The 23,119-nt window shown below is 47.8% G+C and overlaps 1 long non-coding RNA gene across 1 annotated transcript; it reads right to left on the bottom strand.

The window, feature by feature from the left end:
- Positions 1 to 11,503: 11,503 nt before the first annotated feature.
- Positions 11,504 to 21,208, bottom strand: LOC309359166. The gene is made up of 3 exons (XR_014163755.1): positions 21,077 to 21,208; positions 17,465 to 17,633; positions 11,504 to 11,587 (listed from the first exon to the last, which is right to left on the bottom strand). It is a non-coding gene; the product is annotated as an uncharacterized lncRNA (long non-coding RNA).
- Positions 21,209 to 23,119: the final 1,911 nt, after the last annotated feature.

The following is a 23,119-nucleotide window of genomic DNA, read 5'->3' as shown; positions in this document are numbered from 1 at the left end:
CCCCTAGGGTCATCTAGTCCAACCCCCTGCAATGCAGGAATCACAGCTCAAGATTCCTTGATCATCCTGCCTCTGGTCATCCTGCCTCTGTTTAAAAACCTCCAATGAAGGAGATTCCACCACCTTCCAAGGTGGTCCATTCTGCTGTCCAACAGCTCTTAGAAAGTTCTTCCTAGTCTTTAGTTGGAATCTTCTTTGTTGTCACTTGAATCCACTGGTTCTGTTCTCTGGAACAGCAGTGAAAACAAGCTTGCTCCATCTTCCATGTGACAGTCCTTCAACTATTTGAAGGTGGCCCCTCCAGGAGAGGAGATGATAGATGATAGATAGATAGATGATAGATAGATGATAGATAGATAGATAGATAGATAGATAGATAGATAGATGATAGATAGATGATAGATAGATATAGATAGATAGATAGATAGATAGATAGATAGATAGTGTCAGGGAACTGCCATCAGAGCCAGAGGCGGAGGCAAGGCTCCCAAGCGATGCTGGAGAAGGGCCCAGCAGGGAGAGAGGCAGCTCATCGGCTGGGGAAGGAAATCAGCGTAACACCAGGGATAAAGGGGGGCAGATGGGGGAATCGGCGAGGGGGCTCCAGGACTCCTCGCCGGAGACCAGCGGGGAGAGCACTGGTCCTCCGCTGCCCACACCCACCCTGCGCAGAAGACTTCCGCGCAGGGAGAGTAGGCTGAGACTTGGCGTCAAAGAACTTCTTTGCTGGAAGAGGTTCAAGAAACGCCCACTGACGGATTCTGCTAGCGACTGAAACAGCCACGAAGTGAAGGGCTGTCCAGACAGAAAAGGTTTAACCAGGCAACCTAGCCAGGAGTGGCGGCAACTTACGCACGAGCAACCCCTATAACCATTACAGATAGATAGACAGACAGACAGACAGATATGTGTGTGTGTGTGTACACATTATACCTTTAAATTATTATTATTCATTCCTTTTCTATATCACATTATATTTTTAAGGAGGGTGATCTCAAAGCAGTTTACATTAAAACATCAAATAAGACAACCCAGAATAAAACATTATTGAAGAAAGTAAAATATAAATTATACATTCAAAGCAATGGGAAACTAAAACATGATCTTAAAGTTTTCAGGATATAGCATTACAAAGGAGGTCAGCTACAGAATGCACATTTTAAAGCAGCAAACTTAACCCACATATGGGAAACATTACTAAACAAAGTTAAATATAAAATGCACATGTAAAGCAGCATAATTATCAAGCGAATAACATATCATAAGCATAGAACATACAGGTACATGCTTCTGCTGGGAGGGCTGTGTCTGTAGAAGCTCAGGCTCAATGACTTGAGTCTGCACTAAGAGACAAGTTGGTCTCTGGCCTCTTCAGCAGCCCCAGCTTTTGTAGTTGGAGTCAGTCAGAGCTCCACCTCCAGAACTCACACCTAAGAGGGTATAGACCCAGTTCCACCCACTGCATGCCCTGATAGGCATCAGGTTGGCTCCTGTGAGAACAGGATGCTGGACTAGATGGGTCTCTGGCCTGATCCAGCTGAAGGGCTCTTCTTGTGGTCTGACGTTCCTCTGTTTCTGAACTTGCTTGCGAATCTGAACACAGCTCTCACTTGGAATGAGGCCTTTTATGGTTTCTGAAAAGTCCTGTCTTATATAAGAAGATGCCTATGAAACATGTATTATGCAGATGAATGCATTGAGAAGTGCATGTTTTTCATGTTTTAGAGGGTGCGTTTTAATTGCGTAGAATGTGGATTTTATCGGTGCGCAATTCTTTTTTTCCTTCTTTTTAAGTATCTACCCAGAAGGTGAGGCGGAAGGGACCTATGCCTTGGTGCCCATGCGAAATGGGACAAATTCTGGGCCGTTCAGTCCACCGTTGGATACTGCAAACTCTTGCATCACTTTCAACACTGAAAAAACCCCTGCTTGCCTCCTGTCCATAGACGTTCACTGGCCAGTACTGGCAGAGCAGCAGCAGAGACAATGATGGGACAAAAGAGAAGATTTGCCCCATTCTTTTCTCGCCTGTCTCCAGCCTCCTCCATCCCTTCAGATCTTGCCCTGCCCCTCCCCTTCTTTTTACAGGGACCCCCATCCATCTACAGGCGGAGGGCAGGGGGTGGGGAGGAATGCCATTGTCCTGTCTTCTAGGAATGATCTGGAAGCACTATGCAAATCTTCAGTTGAAGACCCTGGGAACTGGGCCTCTGGGGGATGGGTTTAGCTATGGGGTCTGGGGGAGGGGGAGATGTTTGGCGATCTCTTAGCAGCCCAGTGCAGTATCACTTCAGTAGGCAGGGAATTCCTTCTCCTTCCTCTTGTTTCCTTGGAAGGAAGGACAGCATGATACCATATGTTGTGTGTGCATCCTCCGACATGTATAGCTGCCATGACATCTGAGCATCTGGGATGTTCATTTGGTTGGTCTGATGAGAGTAACTACCCAGATGCCTTTTCTCTCCATTAAGGTAAAGGTAAAGAGACCCCTGACCGTTAGGTCCAGTCGTGACCGACTCTGGGGTTGCGGCGCTCATCTTGCTTTATTGGCCGAGGGAGCTGGAGTACAGCTTCCGGGTCATGTGGCCAGCATGACTAAGCCGCTTCTGGCGAACCAGAGCAGCACACGGAAACGCCGTTTACCTTCCCGCCAGAGCAGTACCTATTTATCTACTTGCACTTTGACGTGCTTTCAAACTGCTAGGTTGGCAGGAGCAGGGACCGAGCAACGGGAGCTCACCCTGTCGCATGGATTTGAACCGCTGACCTTCTGATAGGCAAGTCCTAGGCTCTGTGGTTTAACCCACAGCGCCACCCGCGTCCCTTCTCTCCCTTTATAGATCACATTATCCTGAATTTTGTGGTGTAAAAGCAGCAGCTTGTGCACCTTCCGCTTCCAGAGAGTCCTTTCTGAACTGCCTTGCTGGCCATGTTGCCCCTCTGGGTTGCAAAGAATCTTGGGAACTCATATATGTCCATGCAGAGCAGGGTCTGTTACAGTCTTTCCCAATGTGGCACCCTCCAGATGTTGTTGGACCACAACTCCCATCAGCCCCAGCATCCAGATGTACTGGCTGGGGTTGATGGGAGTTGCAGTCCAAAAACATCTGGTCTTTTAGGCTGCACTGCTGCTCCTGCTGCTCCACGGGGATTAAGAAACCAATGTTATCCTCAGGCTGCGTCTTGCAGGTTAAGTGGTTTACAAGCTGTCTTAACAGGTAAGCTGGCCTGCAGTTACTGAGGTCATTCCAATGTTTTTCTAGAGTACCTGCAGTTTGATAGCCATGGGTAGTCAGGCACATAACTCAAGATGAAGCGGTGGCATAGCGTGGGTTGTCAGGGCCCGTGGCAAGGCAAGTGCAAAATGTGCCTGGCTGATTTTGAACAATGCACGGAAGGCAGTGATGATCACCAACCTCAATGACTTTGTTATAAGAATTTTAAGGTCTCACATATAGAATAAATATTAATAAATGTACACATATCTAAATATATGAACCATGAAGCCATTTTGACTCTCCCAATGACCTCAAATATTCCTCTGCAGTAAGGGAGCACAAATGGAGAAAGCCTTCCCATTGCCTTTTTGCTTGCAAATCCTGTCTTAAGTGGGTATTTGTGTATGAATAGGGTGAGCCTGTGACCTGGATTCACGAACTAAAGTTCATCACAAAAGAATGGCCAGACTGTCCAGGTAATGCAATCAGTGACCGTTATCAGGTATCCTGGCAGACACCTCCTCTGCTGTAGACGGCCTCCTTTTGTGATGTATGTGTGCTGTTTTAGGCGGGTGGTCTTGGGCAACACGGTGGGCAGTTTCAAAAGTCTATATAAGGGCTTGTGCACCATTGTTCAAGGTTCTCCCTCTTGCGTGTGATGAGTGGGGACCCTATTGCAACAGTTCCTTTAATAAAGATCAGACTTACTAGTTGCTTTGCTTCTCAATATTCTCTGGTTCGCCTCTGTTTTCTCCTACTGATAGGGAACCCACTTAAGGACTCTATATAGGCTCCAGAATACCCGATAAGTGAAAAGGAGCAGTTTTTCTTACGGCGACTTTAAAATAGAGTCAACAAATGAATGGAGAATAGGGCTATCAATGGCTAAGGTAAAGGGACCCCTGACCATTAGGTCCAGTCATGACCGACTCTGGAGTTGTGCGCTCATCTTGCTCTATAGGCCGAGGGAGCCAGTGTTTGTCTGCAGTCAGCTTCCGGGTCATGTGGCCAGCATGACTAAGCCGCTTCTGGCGAACCAGAGCAGTGCACGGAAACGCCATTTACCTTCCCGCCGGAGCGGTACCTATTTATCTACTTGCACTTTGACGTGCTTTCGAACTGCTAGGTGGGCAGGAGCTGGGACCGAGCAACAGGAGCTCACCCTGTTGCGGAGATTCGAACCGCTGACCTTCTGATCAGCAAATCCTAGGCTCTGTGGTTTAACTCTCAACGCCACCCACGTCCCTTATCAATGGCTACTAGCCGCAATTGACTATACTCTGCTTCCATGGTCGGAGGCAGAAAAGCTTTTTAGTACCAGCTGCTAGTAGCCACAGGAGAGGAGGGTGCCCTCATGTTTGGGTCCTGTTTGCCGGTTTCCCACAAGCATTTGAGTAACCACTTTGAGAACAGGGCTGCTGAACTAGATGGGTACCCTTTGGCCTGATTGACTGGGCTCTTCTGCTGTTTTTACATTTACGTTCTTATGACAATGATCACTTATCTGCATTCCTCCAGATTTGCTTGCAGAGTGTTTACATGTCATCCTCTTCATCATTCATTCATCCCACACTTTTCAATGCTTTTCCCCACTGCTTTCCAAACCGCAATTAAAAAACAAAAAAAGTGTTTTGTTGCGCTAGGGTGAGACAAAGCGCTTCAACCCACTTTAAATGCGCAACCCCAAAGTTCTGGTATGCACTGGATTCCCTCCTGCGAAATACGGACAGTCCCTCGGATGCTATTGCCAGCTCTCATACAAAGGCGCTGTTGACATGCGGCCATCCAAATCGCGTTCCAGGGTTTTCTTCTCTCTCCTCTGATTACCCCTCTGACAGATAAGGAGAACAAGCTGTTCTTTTCCTCTTCGCCTTTTGCGGAAAGGTAACATCACGCGGCCTTGTCTGCTCAACAGAAAACAATTCCTTCCCTTCTCTCTCCCGTTTCTTGCCGTACATTTCTCTCTGCTTCAGGAACGGCGGCCAAAGCGAGCAGTGCGCACATGAACTCTTGAGGGCAGAGGTGTGCGAGAGAGAAACTCTTGCACGATTTCCCAGCGAGATCTAACAAGTGGTTCAAGTGCCCCAGACTTGAATACTGGTTTAAAGTTTAGGGCCCACCTTATCGTCTTCCAAAGCAACTACTCTATTCCAAACTTGAAAATGGTAAGCATAATGCTGGTGGGTCAACAAAAGAGGTTTAAAGACTCTCTCAAGGCAAATCTTTAAAAATGTAGTTTAAACATTGACAGCTGGGAAACACTGGCTTGTGAGTGCTCCAATTGGAGAACAGCCTTTACCAAAGGTGTGATGGACTTTGAAGATGCTTGAACTCAGGACGCAAGGGAGAAACGTGCTAAGAGGAAGGCACGCTTGGCAAATCCACATCGTGATCTACTCCCGCCCGGAAACCATTGTCCCCACTGAGGAAGGATGTGTGGATCCAGAATTGGCCTCCACAGTCATTTACAGATTCATTGTTAAAACTGTGTTTATAGAAGACAGTCTTACTCGGCTACGAGTGATCGCCAAAGAAGAAGACTGTACAGGGGCACTTGCTGTCGGCTGTGCCAAGATAAGCAATGTTGGCTTGACACTTATATCTGCAGCAGCGGTAGCCGTCCGAGTCCCTAAAGCGCCAACGAGAAAGAAGAGGTTGTGGCTGGGTGCGATTGTTTGGGAATGAAGAGGAACTGGGAAGACTGAAGAAGACCTTGAACAGACTGCTTGTATTTGAAGCTGATACTATAACTACCACCAGCTTCAGCTAGTATAGTTTAGTTTTTAGGATTTTTTAAAATTTGATATCCTGCTTTATCACTACCCTAAGGAGTCTCAAAGCAGCTAATATTCTCCTTTCCCTTCCTCCCCCACAACAAACACCCTGTGAGGTGAGTGGGGCTGAGGGACTTCAGAGAAGTGTGACTGGCCCAAGGTCACCCAGCAGCTGCATGTGGAGGAGTGGGGAATCGAACCTGGTTCACCAGATTACGAGTCCACTGCTCTTAACCACTACACCACACTGGCTCTTATATATAGCATGATGGGAGTTGTAGTCCAAAACACCTGGAGGGTTCCAGGTTGGAAAAGCCTGCCTTATGCTTTTTAATTGTTTGTAAATCGCCACAGATAAAGAGGTGTGCGTATCACATGATTTTATACATCTTTTTTTTCCCACAGCAAGGTTCTACTAACATGCCAGTAACTTTATGTTCTCCTCAAACTGTTTCCATCCCGGTTAGTCATTATAAAAACTTGGTCACAGAAAACCAGTGCCTGTGTTTGTTTTCTCCCTCCCAGTAGCCCTTTCCTTTTATGCTGTGCCGTTCAGATTACAAGCAGGAACTGACTTTTAAATCTGTTCCTTGGAAGTCTTTTTAAGCTAAAAAGCAAAGTACACCAAGTTTTTACATCTTTAATGATTTCCTTATATGGCTTTAATCTGCTTTGATATATATATATATACACATATATAGATATATGATATAGCAGCATACAAATATTTTTTAAAATAATCAACAGCAAATGCTTTTAATAAATTATAAAAGAAAAACAAAACATACACACACAAACATACATACACATATTTTTCAGTTTAAAAAATTATATCATAAAATGTAACACACACACACATATATATAGAAAGAAATATACATATCATGATTTAAGTTGCAATTGCATATCTGGTAAATTTCTGCACTTGCAGGAGTGTATGGTAACTTTTTTCTCAAACACACACACACACACACACACACACACACACGTGTGCCAATGGCTTTTTCGTGCACAGAACAACCAATTCTCTTTCACGCACCTGGGTGCAGCCACGGAAAAGCTCTTGTTTCCAGAGCAGAGTTTATTTATAGTCCTCCTGGCCTCCTTGTGAATGTGAAAAGGAGGAAGGGCCTCTTCCTCCCTCATCCCAACAGCCCCTCTTCCCTGAGGGCTCCTTTCATGTGGAAATTGGAGAGTCTAGCTAGCCCCACCAGGGTCAGAGGAGAAGGGCTCAACTCAATTACTCCCAGAGAAAGAAGCAGGCAGGATTCTTTCTCAGGCTAAGCGGGACTCTGGCTTTTTGTGGATGGGCGAGGCAGGCACTTCTCCTGTCCTCCTTTTGTGTCAAGAATCGGGATCCCTGCGGGGTATTCTTCTGAACTCTCTTCTACCAGAGACATGGCAGATGGAGACGGGCCAGCAAAATATCCTCTAAACATCTGAGAGCTGAAACACACTCCCCCCCCCATTAAAAGTGGAGGCAGTTTCCCACCCAAAAAGGCAAAAATATAAGGTGCCCCCATCTACAGAGGAACCCATATCATGCAGGGAGGCAGCAGGAATACTCCTTTGAGGAAGCAATGGAAGACACCTCCCAGAACAACCACAGAGGCTAGTTACCTCTGCTCAGTTGAGGTTGGCAGGAAGGAAGGAAGGAAGGAAGGAAGGAAGGAAGGAAGGAAGGAAGGAAGGAAGGAAGGAGGCCAGGCTTGAGCAGTGACTCATCCAGAGACGCAACGAGCACCTTACTCTCTGGGTAGGTGGATTAGGCTCACAGGAACATTTGATTGTGTGTTTCAGGCTTGTGTGGCCTACTTTGTTTTTTAACCAGGGCCTCCTAGAGGCTGGTGCAAAGGACACAGGAATTCTGAGATCAGGAACTGGTTTGGAGTGCCAAAACTGAATGGAGCTTGCTTAATGCTCAATCCAAACTCTCTTCGTTTCAGCAATATAATTAAGGCAGGAGGAGTCGGCCACTGTGAGAAAAGGATGGTAGGCTAGATGGCCCATTGACCTGATCCAGCAGGCTCTTGTGTTGTTGCTGTTGCTGCTAAACCACTATGCATAGCTGTCAACCGTCCCTTATTCGGCAGGAAAGTCCCTTATCCCAGCACCGTGTCCCACTGCTGTCCCTTATTGATGATGTCCCTTAAATTTCCTGGGTTTCAAAGGAAGCAGCTTCTCTGCCTCCCTCCCTGCCGGCCAGGGAGGCTCCAACTGTGTTGCTTGGCTGCGTTGCTCACCTAATAAGAAGTCTAAGAACGACTGGGAGGTGGAGCTTGCATGCCTTGTGCCGATCAAATCGGCCGCGTTGCCTGGGGACTCACCTTTGCTCAGCGCTTCCCAGCGGAGAGGTGACGGTGGTTTTCCTTGCTGCATCCCCTTTGCCGGGTTGCTGTGCTGTGGGAACCACCGCTTGAGGCTTTGTTTGGCTGCTGGCTGGGCTTTCTGCCTTTGGCTTGGAGGGGCTCAGAAGTTGAACATACCTGTGCCCCAAAAAATCCCTTATTTTGGATGCTGATCCCTTATTTTCAAGGCTGCTGCTCCCTTATTTTCAAATCTATAAGCTGACAGCTATGCCACGGTAGCAGTTTCAGAAATGCCCTCCGACCTACAGCAAATCACTCAGGAGATGTACCCATTCTTCCAGTTCTGCTTTCTCTTCACCCCGGCTTGATTTTTTTCTCTTCACGTGGCCAGCTGCTCTGTCGTGGCACGCGGCTTGAGACTTGGTGTCTCTAAGGACCCCCTACGGAACGTCAAATCAAAATCCACCAAACCAATCCTCTCTCTTTTTTTAATCGCGCTTTCGCAATGACTTGCACCTGCAATGGTGTCAGGGTGGTTATACGCGGTCCTGCTTTTAATGCAGTTTGCAAATGTTTTGGGGCGGACAAACCGCTTTGTTGGCAGCAGATGCGTCTCTTGCAGTTCCCTGCTGAAATCCTGTCACTTTTTATACCACAAATGTCCTGGGTTGTTGCTTTTTGGGCCCATTTCCGGTGCTGCAGTGCAAGAATTGACCCTGCAGGTGGCAATGATGCAATAATGTTGGGGAAACATTGCATAGCAACTAATAAAGTTGTGTGGACAGTCCAGTTTAAATCCAGCACCAATGCTGTGTTGTTTTGTCACTGATACGTTGCAGCTGAGAGCCACTGTTGTTGTATTTGAGCTAAGATTAAATTTTTTTAATACAGTAATATTATACCGTATTTTTCGCTCTATAGGACGCACCGGACCATAGGAGGGGGAGAATAGGAAAAAAAAAATTTTTTTTCCTTGTTCTCCCCCTCTAAAACCAGGTGCATTTTGTGTGTTCAAGGTGCGTTCACCCGAAGCCTCCGGAGCCCAGCGGGAGTTCCTACTGGGCTCTGGAGGCTTTGGATTCCTTTCGACCTGCTCTTTGGGGCTAGTGGGGGGAAGCCCTGCTTTCCCCCACCGCCAGCCCCAAAGACCAGGTCAGGGAGCAGCACAAAGGTGGCGCGCCACCTTCCCGCTGCCCCCTGAGCTTGTGGGGCTGGGGGGGGGGAAAGCGTTGCAGCCTTGGCCCCACCTTCGTACAGCCTTCGTAGCCTCCGCAGGGCAGCGGGGTGAAGGCATCCCGCTGTCCTGCGGAGGCTTTGCGTAGCCGTCCACAAGCTAGAACAGTGAGACGGAGCGCTGCACAGTGCTCCATCTTCCTGTTCTGGCTTTGGGCTTAGCCGCACAGCCTGCATTCGCTGTATAGGACGCACACACATTTCCCCTTAATTTTTGGAGGGGAAAAAGTGCGTCCTATAGAGCGAAAAATACGGTAACTACAAGAATGCAAATTGAGTGAGCAGAATACGGTGTCCTCTTTTAAAAGTAATTCTTCGCTCTTATAACCCACAAAGGACAATAGCTCCTTCCAGCTCTCACCTGGGAATTTTCCTTTCCCCTCCCAGCCTCTCACCCTGGGAGACCCACATTTCCCAGGGTCCTCCATTGATCATCACCCCCCATGATGAGTATACTGTACATATTCTAGACCTTAACATAAAGGCCCCAGGCATAGGACTCCAAAGAAAGAAGAAAAAGAAGAAGAACAAAGGAGAGCAACAGAAGAAAGAAAGGGAAAATAGAAAGAAGAAAAAAAGGAGAGAGAGAAGATAAAATACGAAAGAAAAAGAAACATTAGGAAAAGATACCAAAAAAGGGGAAAACTTCTGATTTTCCATCTGCAGATTACATAAAAAAAGGAAGAAATGGTTAATTTAAAAATTCAGTCCATGCTAACATCCACCTTTTCTACCTTCAGTTAAACAATATTTATTTTAATTCAAGGTCTCTGAGATTCACGCCTCCACCCCCGCAACAAAGAGTCACTGTGGTGCAGTGGTTAGAGCGTTGGACTAGGAGACCAGGGTTCAAATCTCCACTCAGCCATGAAGCTTATTGGGTGTGACCTCAGGGGCCAGTCACTCACAGCCTAACCTACCTCGCAAGGTGGTTGTAAGGATAAAATGAGAAGTCTTTAACCCACCTTGGAGGACAGACAGGATAGGAATGTAATAAATGATAGAAATAACAAAAATGTTCCAGAATACATCCGCCAGCCGCTCCCCTCACCGCGTCTGGAAGGGCTCGAAGATGAAATGTCTTCGAAATAATTTGTTAATTGTTCCATTTATATCCCACTTTTCCTCCGAGGACCTCAAGAAATGGTTCTCCTCTGTATTTCATCCTCACCAGAGCCCTGTGAGGTAGGTTAGGCTGAGAGGCCCAAGGTGAGATTCATGGCTCAGTGGGGATTTGAACCCTGGTCTCTCAGGTCTCTGGGACGCAGGTGGTGCTGTGGGTTAAACCACAGAGCCTAGGACTTGCCGATCAGAAGGTTGGCGGTTCAAATCGCACAATGGGGTGACCTCCTGTTCCTCGGTCCCTGATCCTGCCAACCTAGCAGTTTGAAAGCATGTCAAAGTGCAAGTAGATAAATAGGTACCGCTCTGGCAGGAAGGTAAACAGCGTTTCTGTGCGCTGCTCTGGTTCGCCAGAAGCAGCTTAGTCATGCTGGCCACATGACCCGGAAGCTGTACGCCGGCTCCCTCGACCAATAAAGCGAGATGAGTGCCACAATCCCAGAGTCAGTCACGACTGGACCTAATGGTCAGGGGTCCCTTTACCTTTACCTCTCAGGTTCTAGTCTGACCCTCTAACCACTCTGCCACACTGTTCCGCGGACAGGGGTGAGGTTGCAAGCCTCACAATGCCTCCTTTTTCAGTCTTGGGTTGCCGCTGCTCCTGGAAGCAGCTCTCCTCTTTAGAAGAGGGAAACGAGCTAAGCTGGTTCAAGTGCTGTTCCTAATTGGTGTCCTCGTTAGGGGCAGTAATTAGTGCAGGCTCTGGCCAAGTGCTAACCATGTCCCAGGCTTACACTGAGAAAGGCCTGACCTTCCCGTAAACCCCCTTCTTGTGTTAATGCCCAACCAGATTCCTCTTGGAAGACTCCCCCAAGTCCCATTTGCTGCATCTCAACAACAAGGATACTGTGGAAGGTGTGAGGAAAGGGTACCTGTTCTCTGGGAGGAAAAGCTGAAACGTTGTTTGCTCCCCAGTTCAGAAATGAGGGTGCTGGAGAGGATGTAAAACCAAGGTTTATAAAATGATGTGCTGTGTGGGGAATGTCGATAGATGGGGAGAAAACCCCCTCATTGCGCTAGAACTGGTCGACATACAGTGGTACCTCGGGTTACATACGCTTCAGGTTACAGACGCTTCAGGTTACAGACTCCGCTAACCCAGAAATAGTACCTCAGGTTAAGAACTTTACTTCAGGATGAGAATAGAAATTGTGTGGTGGCGGCACAGCGACAGCGGGAGGCCCCATTAGCTAAAGTGGTACCTCAGGTTAAGAACAGTTTCAGGTTAAGAATGGACCTCCAGAACAAATTAAGTTCTTAATCCGAAGTACAGTGGTACCTTGGGGTACATACGCTTCAGGTTACAGACTCCGCTAACCCAGAAATAGTACCTCGGGTTAAGAACTTTGCTTCAGGATGAGAACAGAAATCGGGCTCCGGCGGTGCGGCAGCAGCAGGAGGCCCCATTAGCTAAAGTGGTGCTTCAGGTTAAGAACAGTTTCAGGTTAAGTACGGACCTCCGGAATGAATTAAGTACTTAACCTGAGGTACCATTGTACCACTGTACAGTGAAGCTGCTCAGGACAGATAAAGGGGGAAATCGTTCTTCAAAGTTAACCTATGGAACTCACTCCCACAGGAGGCAGTGACCATCCGTCTCCTCTTCTCCAGGCTAAATATACCCTACCCTGGCTGATGGGAGTTGTAGTCCAAAACTTTTGGAGGGCAGGAGCTTGTAGCAAGCTGTGCTATGGGCTGTTCTCTGGTGCTCTGGACTGGGCCTGGGCCAAATCGCCTCCCACCATCCAGATTTTGGTGCTCATCATGTAATCTCACAAAAGCCATGCACCTGATTTTGGATCCGCTGAACTCCCAGCAAGCACCCTTTCCCTGGACAGCTAAAATCTGAGCCTCTTCTCACATGCTTAATGCTGGCAGAGGGAAATCCATCTCTACAGTCCCGCTCCCTCTCCGCAACCACCCTGAATAATTCATCAAGAGCATAATTGTTAGGTCCGTCCGAGAACCAGTTCCTCTCCTCTTTCTCTCTGTTTCCTTCCTTTCTTCAGCCCGACAGCCTTTCAGGGGTAAAGTTTTTAATTACAGCTCAGGGAGGCTTCTCCGCCAGACAGCAGGGGCCTTGATGCCGGCTGCTGGGCCGCAGAGATGGCTATTTATACAACCCGAATTAATCAGGTGCAACATTTCAGCTGGGAAGAATAAGGGAGGGCTATTTGGTTTCCCATTTGTGTGTGTGTGTGTCTGAAACAAGCTGCACCGGATTTTCAGTGTAGCAGAAGAAAAAGCAGGTGACTGCACTATGGGGCCAGTCTGGGAACCTGGGGAAAGCCAAGAGAGAAGCCACAGTGGGGAGAGACATGATTGACTAAGGGTTATAGCAAAGCAAAGGATATTGCAGAGCTGCGGAAAGCTCAGAAAAGGGCACTGATCTGCGAAACTGGCCCTGTTACAGATGCCACATACTGTAATACCTATTCGGCATTTGCAAGAAATAAATACATGTTAGAGTGACAGCGCTTAAACTTTGGAACCATTGACGTCAGGCTGGTTTCTTCACTGTACAGTGCTACCTCGGGTTACATAAGCTTCAGGTTACATACGCTTCAGGTTACAGACTCCGCTAACCCAGAAATAGTGCTTCAGGTTAAGAACTTTGCTTCAGGATGAGAACAGAAATCATGCTCCGGCAGCACGGCGGCAGCAGGAGGCCCCATTAGCTAAAGTGGTGCTTCAGGTTAAGAACAGTTTCAGGTTAAGAACGGACCTCCGGAACGAATTAAGAACGTAACCAGAGGTACCACTGTACTCTTTTGGGCACCTGCTAAAAATATAGAATCATAGAATTGTTGGAAGGGACCCTGAGAATCATCTAGTCCACCCCTCTGCAATGCAGCAATATTCAGCTGTCCCATACAGGGATCGAACCTGCAACCCTGCTGTTATCAGCACCACACTCTAACCAAATGAGCTATTAAGACCACCCAGGCATTTAGAAAGTGGCTGTGAGTTTTGATCTTTTTTTAGTCTATTGCTGTTTTAACTTTCTCAAACCATAAATTATTATTGTTGTTATTTTTTCTTATTGATTTTTTTTGTAAACCGCTTGGAGGTTTTTTTAAAAAACAAGCGGTGTGTGTATTTTATGAAGTACAATAAATAAAATCTCTAAGCGGGGCATGCAAGGTACAACCGCGAAACCACAAGTGAAAAGTCCGTACATAGCATTAGCAAACGAGAAGAAACCTATAAAGCATTTAAGCAAAACATTGAGACCTATATCCCGTGCTTTGAAGAGAAACCATAGTGACTCATGTTCAACCCTAAACTGTGGCTTGTCGTAACTACTGCCTGTTGAAACAAGCCTACTTCGCAACCCGCAAGTTGAGTTTCTCTTGTCTCAAACAAGCCATTGCCTTAAAAACTGACTTTTTGCTCGTCCGCAGTGTGTTCAGATGGGGAAATGGAAGGGATGCAAGGAGGGAGAGTCTGCCTCTCGCTGCGTGGGGAGGGCAGGTCCCTGCTCCCAAAATAGGAAGATGTCAGATGAGGTTGGCCAGTTAGAGAAGCAATTAGCAGCTGCTGGTCATATTTCCAGACAAGGCACCTGTAAAGCACTCTAAGCCTGTAAGCAGCAACCTATTAAACTGCTTTCACCTTGGCAACTCCTCCCTGGCTGCTGCGTAGCCTCTTTGCTGAGCCCATGCAGTAATCTGCTTCTCACACGCCCAGGTTTGCCAGGCAGCCCATAGCCATCTCTCTGCATCCAGCGATCATAGCTTGGGTGGCGCTAGCAACTCCCAGAGGCTGGAGAGCCAGGAAAGGGGTGGTGGTGCTGGCAACCAAGCTACGCTGGGGAACAGGTGCAGTTCAGAGGAAGAGCGACCTTCATATGCCTGTATGCCTTCCATACAGAAAGTCCCAAATTCTATCCCTAACCTCATCTCCCGGTGGAGCTGCAAGAGACCCCTGTCTGAAATGCTGGAGCAGGGGTCAGCAAACTTTTTCAGCAGGGTCCCTCAGACCTTGTGGGGGGGCGGACTATATTTTGGAGGGGGGGGATGAACGAATTCCTATGCCCCACAACTAATCCAGAGATGCATTTTAAATAAAAGCACACATTCTATTCATGTCAAAACGCCAGGCAGGCCCCACAAATAACCCAGAGGTGCATTTTAAATAAAAAGACACATTCTGCTCATGTAAAAACATGCTGATTCCCGCACCATCCGTGGGCCGGATTTAGAAGGCGATTGAGCCAGATCCGACCCCCGGGCCTTAGGTTGCCTACCCATGGGCTGGAGGCCTGCTGCCACTCAGAGCAGAGGACACTGAGATATATGGACCAGTGATCTGGCTTGGTGTAAAGCTGTTTCCTACGATCCCATTTGTGAAGGAATGCAGCTTAGCGGGGCGTCTGCTTTGCATGCAGGCGAAGGTCCCAGATACAATCTCTGGTATAGTATCTGCTATGAGTGCAGAAGGCCGCAGGTTCAATCCCAGACTCTCCAAGTGTCCCTATTTTCCAGGGACAGTCCCGGTTTCTGATTTGATCCTGGAATGTCCCGCTTTTCCATAGGACGTCCCTATTTTTTTCAGAGAAATGTTGGAGGGTATGGAGTGGTACCTCGGAAGTCTAACGGAATCCATTCAGGAAGGCCGTTCACCTTCCAAAACATTCGGAAACCAATGCACGGCTTCCGATTGGCTGCAGGAAGCTCCTGCAGCCAATCGGAAGCCATGTCGGAAGTTCGGGTTCCAAAGAACATTCGCAAACCGGAACACTCACTGCTGGGTTTGTGGCATTTGGGAGCCAAAACATTTGACTCGCAAGGCGTTCAGGATCCAAGGTATGACTGTACAACCTTTAGAAGACATCTGAAGGCAGCCCTGCATAGGGAAGTTTTTAAATGTTAAATGTTTTATTATGTTTTTATATGTGTTGGAAGCCAGCATGCCATTGGGGACTGAACCTGCGACCTTCTGCATGCAAGGTTGGTGCTCTGCCCCTGAGCTACAGTTCTGCTCCCATCACCTTGTGCATCACATCACCTAGGGGACTGAGGGGAATTATAGTTTCAAAATCTGGAGGGCACCAAGCTGGCAAACACTGGTCTCCACAGTCATAAGGTGAAGATTTTAGAGCAAGGGTCGGCAACGTGCAGCCCATTGGCCGGAAGTGGCCCATGAAGACCATTTTACCAGCCCAGGAGCCACCCTCAAACCGAGCTGCCCGCTTGGCAAGTCCCCCACGCACTGCACTAAACCAGCGCAGCGCAGCACGGGGACTCACCAAGCGGCGCCAGAAATCACGCCTGCGCATGTCCAGACGCTGAAAATTGCTTCTGCTCAGGCACGATTTTTGGCCTCTGGGCATGTGCAGAAGCGATTGTTGGTGCCACAGACATGCACAGACGCGGTTTCTGGCATCGCGCTGTGTCAGTCCAGCCCACGGACAATCTCCGTAGGAATGATCCGTCCCATGGCTGGTAAACCTTGCCAACCCCTGTTCTGGAGCCTTGGGGAGCTCAAAGGGTGCTGTAATTTTCATCTGGCCAATTCCCACCCCCCACTGTGAAAGGCTTGGGCTTCATCTCCTTTAAGTCGTTTGCTTGGATTGCTGCCGAAGATTTCAACAAATTTGGGGCCTGGGCGAGAAGCTGAATTATTTATTATCAATTAGAACTTTTCAGGGTTTTTGACGTGGCGCTCAGAGCTCGCATTGTTTGGGACCTGCATTTAACGCTCCCGCAGATAAAAGAACGAAATTATCACTCGGGAAGCTTTTATTCCAAGCCGGCTCTGAGATACCTCCTTTGCATATTTGGCGAGATTTTCCAGCAACAATTCAGTGTGTTAATGCTACATCTTGTGGCAGGCTGTAGCGTTGGGAGGAATAAATTTAGAAACACAGACACGTTAAAATGCACCTGAAGACCATCCAGTCCTTCTGTGCCTCTTCCCAGATCAGGTTTGTGCTGATCTCGAAGCAGGACTGGTGGAGCAAAATGGGCTTCCAAATGCAACCTGGAAAAGACCTGAGTTTAAACTGGAAAAGACCTGTGTTTAAATATAACCTTTGCCCACAAGCTGGTAGGCAGGAGAGCAGGGAGCCTGACAGTAGGTGGCGCCAGAGAGCCAATGACAAGGGAGAGAGTTCATTCTAGTATCACCCCAGCTGAGTTCTTCAGGGGCAACACTGATACCTAAAGGAGGATGCTGACTGGCAGGGCCACCCTCTGGGTTGCATGTAAGTAGGAAGGCAGGCTGGTGGCAGCTGGCTCAGATTGGTGCAATCAGTGCCTCATTTGCCCTCATGGATAATCTACGAGATCATATGCGCCTACTAGACCGCTTCAGTTGGCAGAACTGCCCCTGTTACAGGTGCCACAGAATACCTGTTCTACATTTGTAGAAACTTGACATTTGGCAGCGTTACACATTGGAACTCCCTGCCTATTGATGTCAGTCAAGGCGCCTTCACTCTTTTTGGTGCCCACTGAAAACATCCTTCTTTCGACAAGCCCACCCAGATGTTTAAAAAGTTGGCGTGGCTTTTAATCTCTTTTTAGTCTGTGGTTATTTTAACTTGCTGAAAGTTTTATATTATTGCTGTTAATTTTTCTTATTGATAATTTTATTGTTTTATCTATTTTGTAAACCGCTTTTTGAGGTTTGTTTGTTTTTCTACAGTTAAGTGGTGCAGAAATTTTATGAAATAAAAAATTAAATAAATAAAATTAAATTAAAAAGGAGCAGCCTCTACTTCTAGGAAGCAAGCTGCAGGTAAGGCAGTTGGGTGTAAACATATTGAAATGCAACTTCCAGAAGTCGGAATCTTCTGCCTTACCTCCTGCACCAAAAATGCTAGTAGTTCCAGCTCTGTCTTTAATTGGAGCTGAGATTCCCCTTGGGCAACAGATGTTCAGGAACATCATCTTTCTTCTGAGCCCCCTGCCATTCTCTTCTGTTGCCACATGGCCTTTCCTGTCCATCCGTCCCCCCAACCTGGCCGTGTGCTGCAGGTTTGCAGTGGAAAATAGGAACATACATCTGACATTAGATCCATATAGCATTGCATGCTGGACCCTCATCAAATCCGGAACCAGTTTTGAACCAGTTCCATACTGGTTTCAACACACGCCCTTCTGCTGCCCAACTGTTGCAGCTTTTGGTCAAATAGGAGCTTCAGTGGTTTTTTAATTTTTTTTTTTACTTTGCAGATTTATAGGTAAAGGTAAAGGGACCCCTGACCATTAGGTCCAGTCATGGCCGACTTTGGGGTTGTGGTGCTCACTTTACTGGCCAAGGGAGCCGGTGTACAGCTTCCGGGTCATGTGGCCAGCATGACTAAGCCGCTTCTGGCGAACCAGAGCAGCGCCTTCCTGCTGGAGTGGTACCTATTTATCTACTTGCACTTTGACATGCTTTTGAACCGCTAGGTTGGTAGGAGCAGGGACCGAGCAACGGGAGCTCACCCCATCGCGGGGATTTGAACCGCCAACCTTCTGATCGGCAAGTCCTAGGCTCTGTGGTTTAACCCACAGTGCCACCCGCGTCCCTTTCAGATTTATACATTTCACTAATTATTACAATCATCTTAACATTTCAAAACATGACTTCCTTCTCCCTCTTTCTGCGGTTCCTTAAATTTATTTTTAATATCTTCTGCATATCCAGATTAACTTAACTTGCTCATTTATTCATCTTTTTAAAATATATACTCTTATGAAACTGCAGGTTATTACAATAATCCTGCCAATGTTCTTATCTGTTTACAATTTATCTGTAAATATTCAGTAAACCATTTCCATTCTTTTATAAAAAAAATTGTTATATTGATTTCTTATTCTTCTGGTTAGTTTTGCCATTTCTGCATATTCCGTAAGTTTTTGTATCCATTCTTCCTTTGCTGGGACTTCTGCTTTTTTCCATTTGGGGGCAGGTAACGTTCTTACATTACATGAATAAGTTTGTATACGGCTTAGGTAGTTCTGTCCCTATAATTCCCAAAAGAAAGGCTGCTGGGTTTTTGTGTGTGTGTCTTTGTGTTGTTTTACAAAGGTTATTTTAAACATCCTTTTCATTATACAGTGGTACCTCCAGTTAAGTACTTAATTCGTTCCGGAGGTCTGTTCTTAACCTGAAACTGTTCTTAACTTGAAGCATCACTTTAGCTAATGGGGCCTCCTGCTGTCGCCGCGCCGCCAGAGCTCGATTTTGTTCTCATCCTGAAGCAAAGTTCTTAACCCGAGGTAATATTTCTGGGTCAGCGGAGTCTGTAACCTGAAGCGTATGTAACCCAAGATACCACTGTATATCATTTCCCAGTAAGCTTTAACCTTAGTACAAGACCACCACAAAGAACCTTCAGGAGCCACAGATTTTTCCAAGAATACAAAAAGCCTCCTGAACCTGTTGAGCCAGCGCAAAAAGTAGGGTGTGCAAATATGCCATGGGCCACACTTTCCATCTTTCAAGGTACCTTCAACAACCCTGTTTGAAGGGGGGAACCTAACAACTCTTGCCTGTCTTAGACGGAAGCCCTATGCCACCCATTTGCTGGGAGCCCACCCCATTGTGCGTCCAAATATGACTCCCTTCATGTCCACTCTTGGTGGCAACCAAAACCCACTGCCAGAGGAGGCTGCTTCAGTGGCCCATCTAGTCCAGCTTCCTGTTCTCACAGTGACCAACCAAATGCCTCTTTTGGGAAGCCGGCAAGAAGCAGGACCCGAGCACAAGAGGCCTCTCCCCTCCTGCGGTTTCCAGCAACTGGTACAGTGGTACCTCAGGTTACAGACGCTTCAGGTTACAGACGCTTCAGGTTACAGACGCTTCAAGTTACAGACGCTTCAAGTTACAGACGCTTCAGGTTACAGACTCTGCTAACCCAGAAATAGTACTTCAGGTTAAGAACTTTACCTCAGGATGAGAACAGAAATCGTGCGGCGGCAGCAGGAGGCCCCATTAGCTAAAGTGGTACCTCAGGTAAGAACAGTTTCAGGTTAAGAACGGACCTCCAGAACGAATTAAGTTCTTAACCCGAGGTACCACTGTACTCAGAAGCATCACTGCCTCCGACTGTGGGGACAGAGCACAGTTATCATGGCTGGTAGGGACACAGGTGGTGCTGTGGTCTAAACCACTGAGCCTCTTGGGCTTGCCGATCAGAAGGTTGGCAGTTTGAATCCCAGAGACGGGGAGCTCCTGTTGTTCTGTCCCAGCTCCTGCCAACCAATCAATTTGAAAGCACACCAGTGCAAGTAGATAAATAGGTACCGCTGCGCTCTGGTTTCCGTCAGGGTGTTCCGTAGCGCCAGAAGTGGTTTAGTCATGCTGGACACGTGACCCACCCAGAAAACTGTCTGTGGACAAACGCCGGCTCCCTCGGCCTGCAAGCGAGATGAGTGCCAGAACCCATAGTCTCCTTTGACTGGACTTAACCATCCAGGGGTCCTGTATACCTGAAGGAGCATCTCCACCCGCATCGTTCAGCCCCGAACACTGAGATCCAGCACTAAGGGCCTTCTGGTGGTTCCCTCATTGCGAGAAGTGAGGTTACAGGGAACCAGACAGAGGGCCTTCTCGGTAATGGCACCCACCCTGTGGAACGCCCTCCCTTCAGATGTGAAGGAAATAAGCAGCTAGCCTCTCTTTAAAAGACATCTGAAGGCAGCCCTGTTTAGGGAAGTTTTTAAATATTTAATGCTGTATTGTTTTTAACACTCGATTGGAAGCCGCCCAGAGTGGCTGGGGAAACTCAGCCAGATGGGTGGGGTATAAATAATAAATTATTATTATTATTTACCTTTACCTTTTACTGTGGTTGGTGGTAGCCATCGATAACCACCTCCAGCAGCCTCACCCTCTTCCCCAAAGCCTGCCTCAGATGCCTCCATTGGCATATTTTGCCCCTGTTGCCAGAGCCTCCTCGTTTTTGCCCCGGCAACTGCTGCTGGGCACGGTTGCCATTTTAAACCCAGGCGTTCTGCTCTCCCTTGGGTCAACAAACCAGGGTCTGAGGTGTGGGTGCTTTTTTGGGGGGTGGGAATGGCTGTTCCTTTGTCTGCCCAGGGAAACGGACATTCCTTAGGGTCTGTAACTCTGGGAGGCCTGACTTGAGCACAGATGGGACTTGGGGAAGGGAGTGTGGAGAGGGAAAAAAACCCCTTTCCTCACCCGCCCCCGCCTTTCCAGGAGGTGACAAAGAAGTAAAAGGGCAGAGCCTGATATTTAATTTGGGTTGGGGGGGGAGGTAGGTGGGAAAACACACACGCACACCCCTTGTCCCAACTCTCCGCAAGGAGCCTTCCCTCCGAAAGGCCTCTGTTGTGTCACCAGCTCCACAAAGCGCCCGTGATAAATGAAAGGAACTGAGTCAGGGCAGAGAGGAGGGGTGGGAAGGGTCCCTTTCTCTTCTGGGTCTCTTTCCCAGCTCCTGTTTGCCTGCCTGTCTCACCCTGCTCCCATTGATCAGGCATGCAGAAACATTCCCCCTCCTGGGCGCCCATTGTCGACACCCGGTTGCCAGGCTGCGGCTGGCTTGAATAGTTCCACTAAGCCCGGCTTCTCCAAAAACCCTGGCCATCCGGTGCTCTGGGTACAGGAGGCGGGGGCGGTGTAGGGGGCAGACAGAGCCGGCCCTCCTTCCCCCTCCCTTCTTCCAGGCAGAGATGGCGTGGGACACCCCTGAGTCCAGCTGGAAGGCGGAGGAGCAAGGAGGCAGGCGAGCAGTGACATCAGGCCTCTCCACAATCCCTTGCTGGTCTGGGTCACACATGGGAATGTAAGAGGAGCTAACTGGATCAGGCCCATGGCCCACCTAGTCCAGCATCCATTTCTCGCAGTGGCCAACCCCCACTTGACTTTAGAATGTATATAAAGGTAAAGGTAAAGGTACCCCTGACCATTAGGTCCAGTCGCGAATGTCTCTGGGGTTGTGGCGCTCATCTCGCTCTATAGGCCAAGGGGCCGGCATCTGTCCACAGACAGCTTCTGGGTCATGTGGCCAGCATGACTAAGCCGCTTCTGGGGAACCACAGCATCGCACGGAAACACCGTTTACCTTCCCGTCGGAGCGGTACCTATTTATCTACTTGCACTTTGACGTGCTTTCAAACTGCTAGGTGGGCAGAAGCTGGGACCGAACAACAGGAGCTCACCCCATCGCAGGGATTTGAACCGCCAACCTTCTGATCGGCAAGCCCTAGGCTCAGTGGTTTAGACCACAGCGCCACCCGCGTTCCCTTATAATGTATATAGAATCATAGAATTGTAGGGACGCAGGTGGCGCTGTGGGTTAAAGCCTCAGCGCCTAGGACTTGCCGATCGAAAGGTCGGCGGTTCGAATCCCTGCGGCGGGGTGCGCTCCCGCTGCTCGGTCCCAGCGCCTGCCAACCTAGCAGTTCGAAAGCACCTCCGGGTGCAAGTAGATAAATAGGGACCGCTTACCAGCGGGAAGGTAAACGGCGTTTCCGTGTGCGGCTCTGGCTCGCCAGAGTAGCGATGTCACGCTGGCCACGTGACCCGGAAGTGTCTCCGGACAGCGCTGGCCCCTGGCCTCTTAAGTGAGATGGGCGCACAACCCCAGAGTCTGTCAAGACTGGCCCGTACGGGCAGGGGTACCTTTACCTTTACCTTTACTATTCCAACCCCTCTACACTGCAGAAATCTTTTGCCCAATCCACAACCCTGAGGTTAAGAGTCTCGTGCTCTACTGGCTGAGTCATAAGTTGTGATATGTGCCGCTGCTGAAATATAGTACAGTCTTGGCTGGTATGGCTATGACCAGGTCTTTGACCCCCTTCGCATGGGCCTTATGCTTATGAAAAAAAGAGAAAGTCATCATTGTTTACTATCTGAACATTCTTTTTTTTTTTAATGAAGTTTTATTAACACTTTTCACAAGGCAATAAAAGACAAGCTAAATCTATACAAGGAATAATAAAAAGAAAAGAAAAGAAAAGAAAAAGAAAAAAAGAAAAAGAAAAAAGAAAAAGAAAAGAAAAGAAAAGAAGAGAAGATAGGAGAATACAATACTGTATCCTCTCTCACAAATATATCTTAACTTTTGTCCCAGGCAGAAAAATATGTGTCTTCCTAGCTCTCACCTGAGAGCATCCCTCTCTTTCCCCAGCCTTTTACCTGGAGAGATCTTACCTTCCCTGCTTCTCACACAGGGTCTTTCTGAACATTCTAAATTCAACTTTCCCATCCGGAAAACCATAAGAAACATGATGTGCCTTGTGTTTCAGCATTTAATGTATAAATGCACCACAAATATATGGTTGTAATTTTTACCTTTTCCTAAATCGTTGTTTATTTAATGTTCAACTGTTGTCATACTTTAATAAAAATTATATTAAAACATTTAAAAAGTTGGCTCGCTATTGCATAATTTTATTTATTTTTTTAAAGCAAAAATAGCAGTGCTGGAACTACCCACCCACAATTTCCTCTAAGCGCCCCTGAATTTGTACTGCCTCAGGTAAGGGAAGTTAGG

Source organism: Podarcis melisellensis (assembly GCF_964234715.1).
Source record: "Podarcis melisellensis genome assembly, chromosome: 16".
Classification (NCBI taxonomy): domain Eukaryota; kingdom Metazoa; phylum Chordata; class Lepidosauria; order Squamata; family Lacertidae; genus Podarcis; species Podarcis melisellensis.
The sequence above is the reverse complement of the archived record's forward strand: the minus strand, read 5'-3'. Positions and strand labels throughout refer to the sequence as shown.